This window comes from Belonocnema kinseyi, chromosome 4 (assembly GCF_010883055.1).
Source record: "Belonocnema kinseyi isolate 2016_QV_RU_SX_M_011 chromosome 4, B_treatae_v1, whole genome shotgun sequence".
In the NCBI taxonomy this organism is placed as follows: domain Eukaryota; kingdom Metazoa; phylum Arthropoda; class Insecta; order Hymenoptera; family Cynipidae; genus Belonocnema; species Belonocnema kinseyi.
Genome location: NC_046660.1, coordinates 145,121,772 through 145,126,952, shown reverse-complemented (window position 1 = coordinate 145,126,952; position 5,181 = coordinate 145,121,772). Strand labels below are relative to the sequence as shown.

The window sequence follows — 5,181 nt, the reverse complement described above, 5'->3', positions numbered from 1 at the left end:
ATCATGAGAATCGTCCGCATCGAAATCTGGAAATATTAAAATCCCAATCTCCTGAATTTATTTCAAAGCAGTTAGCTGGTAGCAGATAGATATATAAATAGATTCGACGAGGTGCTCCGACCGGCAATCGTGCAGCTTCGAGTTTTCAAATTCAGAAGAGGAGAAATGGGTTGCGCGCGCAACTCAGTCATTTACAGCGTCTCCTACTATATTCACACGGACATAGCCCTGTCATAGTATTGGACCGCATCTCGTTTCAGATCTGGGATCACTGGGCTGTCTGTTCATGCCAAATTAGATTGGCGCTATCTATACCTACTAGATAGAAAAATCCATCACGCATTTCTATGTAGACCCACTAATGTTGCTAGCCAGAATTTGAAATCACATTAAAATAAAAATTCTGACTAAAATCTAGCTTGGAGATAAAAAGTACTTCTATTTGGACTTTGAAAAAGAAGGCGTTATTTAAAAACTAATTAATAAAAGATAACAAATTACATTTATTGCAGTGCTCAGATCAAAGGAAATAGAAGAAATAAAGTTGCCTGTGTTGTCAGTGATGTCTCATAGCGCAAATTTGTTAATTAAATTCATCACTGAATATCGATTGCTCCGACGCACTATACATTGTTTATTGGTAAACTATTAAATGAAAGACAAAGGTAATATAAAAAGTTATTGCTCAATAAAGACATTTTATCGTTAGGTTTTCTAGGAAAGTAATTTTCCTTTTCGTCTTACATGTATCCAATACTCATCTACATTAAAATGACATATTTCCTAACTTCAAATGTTATGCAGTGCTTCCAACAGCATTCAACTTTCATAATGCAGTGCAATTTCAAAACTGCTACCAAAAAATTTGGCTACAATGACGGGAACCGGATTGCAAGAATCAGATGTTTGCTATGCCGCTATTCAGTGTGAATACTTTTCATTTCGCGACCACGAGGTTTGAACTTTTCCAGATCCTTTTTCGACGTAAGGGCGTTGGAATCAAGACCCAACCTCAAAACTGGATTTTCTCATTTTACTCCATAAATGCTAGAATTACATTTTTTATAGATCATCAGGGCTTAGTCCTCTTTTTAATTAAATCTTTATTCGGAGTAGAACATTGACTAATTCCAATAGTTTTTGTATAAGGTGTTTTTTTTTATTCTAACCCCAGCATTTGAAAAAAAAGTCTCTCATAAAAGCTATTGAAATTTAATAATTTTTAACCTCGAATAAAAATTTGATTCAATTCAGGAATAGGCCCTAATGATTTAAAAAATATGTAATTCTAATATTTATGGAGTAAAATGAGAATTCAATTTTGAGTTTAGCTTCTGTTTCCAAAACATTTTCAATTGAGATTTGCTTTTTTATCAATAACATTTGGAAGCATTCTGTCAAAAAAGCACATACGAGCTATATTTCATTTTTCTTACAGAGATCTGGAATTTGTTAATATTCTTAATGTAGCTCATAGTGCTTTTATGTTAGGAATGATTTAATTATAAAAATAATCATTAAATTTGCAATCTAGGTCGCATCTAGATCTACTAGATTTTACTAGATTCACTAGAAAGCGCCAGTGCCGCTGTTGTAGATAGCGGATAGTAGATTGGAGCGTTACATTTGCGCACTGCCCCAGCATAGTTTCTCGAGATAGCGCCAGTATAGACTCGTGGCGGTCTAGGCTGGAACAGTGTATTGAATTATTTCCATGAATTATTTCCACACATGTACAGTTAGATTAAGATTTATTCCTTCCTTATGTATGAAATCTTATTTGTATAATTGAAGCTACTCAATATCTTAAATAATGAAAAAATGCAAGTAGCAGTGGAAAATGAAAGCGAAAAGTCACAAAAAGAAGACACTATAGAAGAAAATATTATTCACATTAACAGGTTTTCAGATTTTAAAAATATTTTTTAGATATGAAACTTTCGCCCTTAATTTTTAAAAAACCTTAATTTTGTCATCGTTATTAAAAATAGGCATTGCGACAGATGTTTGCTGTTCAAACGACGTATTCTAGAACTTGAAACAAAATTAAGAGCTGTAAGAGCTCTGAATATAGAGCTACAGCATAAAGTGCTGAATTGCATTTCTAATGTACAAGGTTATTATTTCGAATGTTTTGGATAAAGAGGTTTTGTTAAATAAACATTTCTCTTACTTGTTTTTCTGTTAAAAATAAATGCTTTTTTGAACTTTTTTTAAAGAGATACATATTTTATTTTTGTAAACCAAACTAAAAATAGGTGTATTTTTATTATAAAATGTTTATTAAAGCTCTTTCCCTTTCTTTTTCTTTATGATAGATTCACGCAGGACACGGTGTATGGATTGACAGAATAAAGTACGATCAATTAAGGATTAGACGTAAACTTACACCCTTCATCTTCGCAGCAAACGTTGCTTGTCTCATATTTGGGGAAAAAGTTTTGCGATAATCTAGTGTTAAAAATACTGTAAGTAATGTATACAAAAGCAAAGGAGTACTTGCGAAACCTGCGCTCAGTACGCATGGTCTAGACGCTGTAAACGGTAATCTTCATTTTTCCTCTATTAGATTCCTTTGATTCTGTAGTACGTAATTTTGTTCCTAATTGTTATATTTTTTGTAGCAATTACTCTACATTGGATGACACAGAAAAGAATTTTTTCAAATGACGAGATCGCAACACACATTAAGTGTATCAATACTTATATTGCCAAAAAAATAAGTGATTTATATCGGTCCTCGAGACAAAGTGCTAAACGTAAGAGAAGAGAAGGAGATAATGAGAAATGTAAGAAAAAGTCGAAAAATTTTGTGGAAGATGATGACAGCGAAGCAAAAGAGGTAATGAAAATAATGACGTTAATGTTGCAAAATATCGTTTTGTTTATTAATTTAAACTGAAAGTGAATCATTGACTTATTTTAACAGAATGAGAAATCCAAAGAATACAAGCTTGAATAAGAAACTGAGAAATTAGCTGAGGGAGACGTACCTGAAAGGACTGAAGAATTGGAAAATGACAGCGATACAAATCAGGTAATATAAAAGATGAAGTTAACGTTGCATAACATCGATTTATTTATTAATTTCAACTGAAAGTGAATCATTGCATTATTTTAATAGAATGAGAAATCCAAAGAAAACAAGCTTGAAAACGAAACTGAGAAAGTAGCTGAGGGAGTCGTATCTGCTAAGACTGAAGAATTGGATGATGACAGCGATGTAATTGAGGTATTCAAAAAGATTAAATTAACGTTGAATAATGCCGATTTTTTTATTAATTTCAACCGAAAGTGAATCATTGACTTATTTTAACAGAATGAGAAATCCACAGAATACCAGCTTGAACACGAAACTGAGAAATTAGCTGAGGGAGGCATACCTGAAAGGACTGAAGAATTGGAAGATGGCAGCGATGCAAATGAGGTAATAAAAAATATAGAGTTAACGGTGCATAACGTCGATTTATATATTAATTTCAACTGAAAGTGAATCATTGAATTATTTTAACAGAAGGAGAAATCCAAAGAAAACAAGCTTGAAGACGAAACTGAGAAAGTAGCTGAGGAAGATGGAAATAAAACAGACGATGATTTTGACGATTCCGTACGAAACATCTGATTTTTAAACGAGAAATTTTAATTAAATATGACGAACTTTTTTAAAAATGTTTATTTTAAATGATCTCAAATTATCCAGACAAAATTGAAGTAAAATTTAATACTTTTAAAATCATTATTCTTCTCATGTTACAGATATTCTATCCATGAAGTGACAATATGGAGCTTGGATGGAGTCGAAAGGTCCCATATTACAGTAAAACTAGTTTTAATTAAAAAATATATTATAAATATAATTTTCTTTTGAAAAAAGTTTGAAAATACAATTTGTTAAAATTTGAATTCTATTGCTGCTTTTTCCTTGTTTTGCCTTCCTTTAACGTTCTAGCTGTTTTCATAAGTTTTCATCAAAATGTATTTTCCTTTTTAGAGTTACCCGTCACCTCCAGATAAGAAACACTCGTTTAGGATATAGCATTTCACAGATATAAAGAGTTCCTGACACAACCAATAAAATTAGCTACCCGAAAGTATTACGCAAATAACCGGATAAGGAATCAAATAGGAAGAATTTTATGAACCGTCCAATAAATTAAGTTATTAGAAACCGCATAAGAATCCGGATAAAATCAGATAAAAACCGTGTAGGGCAAATAGCAGGTTACGAAAAACTTTCGCATATAACCGGATAAAAAATCAGATAAAAAATTTTTATACACCGATCAAGTTCCGCATAGAACCAGACTTAAAATCAGACATAAATACCGTATAAGTATCTGGATAGGGTCCGATGAAAACTGTATAGGGCTTTATTGGGCATCGAAAATATTTCGTATATAAACGGATAAAAAACCAGACAGAGAAAATTTTGCACACCGAACAAGTTCCGCATAGAACCAGATTTAAAATTATACACAAATACTGTATAATTATCCGAATGAAATTGGAAGAAAACCGTACTGGGTTACTCGATACCGAAAATATTTCGTATACAACCGGATAAAAAAACAGAAGAATTGTATACACCGAACTAATTCCGTATTGAACCAGCTTTAAAACCAGATACAAATACCGTATAAATATTCGGATAGAATCCGATGAAGTCCGTATAGGGTTTTAGAGAAAACCGAAAATATTTCGCATATAACCGGATAAAAAACCCGATAGAGAAAATCGTGTACACCGAACAAGTTCCGCATAGAATCAGATATATAAACAGACACAAATACCGTATAAGTATCCGGATAGAATCGGAAGATAACCGTACAGAATTACTCGATACCGAAAATATTTCGTATACACACGGGCAAAAACCAGATAAAAAAATAGTATATACCGAACAAATTTCGTATAGAACCAGATTTAAAACCAGACATGAATACCGTATAAGTATCCGGATAGAATCCGATGAAAACCGTATAGAGTTATACAGGACACCGAAAATATTTCGCATATAATCGGATACAAAACCAGATAGGAGAAATTATATGCACCGAACAAATTCCGTATAGAACCGGATGAATAATTTCAAATTTAAAGCTATTTAAATATGTCATCTGAATTTTTAAATTGAAAGTGTTCGATAATTTTATATTGAAACCTCTCAAATTATTTAGTTAC

The 5,181-nt window shown here is 32.1% G+C and overlaps 1 long non-coding RNA gene across 1 annotated transcript; it reads left to right on the top strand.

Moving 5' to 3' along the window:
• Positions 1-2,349: 2,349 nt before the first annotated feature.
• On the top strand, positions 2,350-3,852 carry LOC117171840. Its single transcript, XR_004466931.1, has 7 exons — positions 2,350-2,544; positions 2,625-2,842; positions 2,930-3,037; positions 3,125-3,232; positions 3,320-3,427; positions 3,515-3,607; positions 3,757-3,852. It is a non-coding gene; the product is annotated as an uncharacterized LOC117171840 (long non-coding RNA).
• The last annotated feature ends 1,329 nt before the right edge of the window (positions 3,853-5,181 follow it).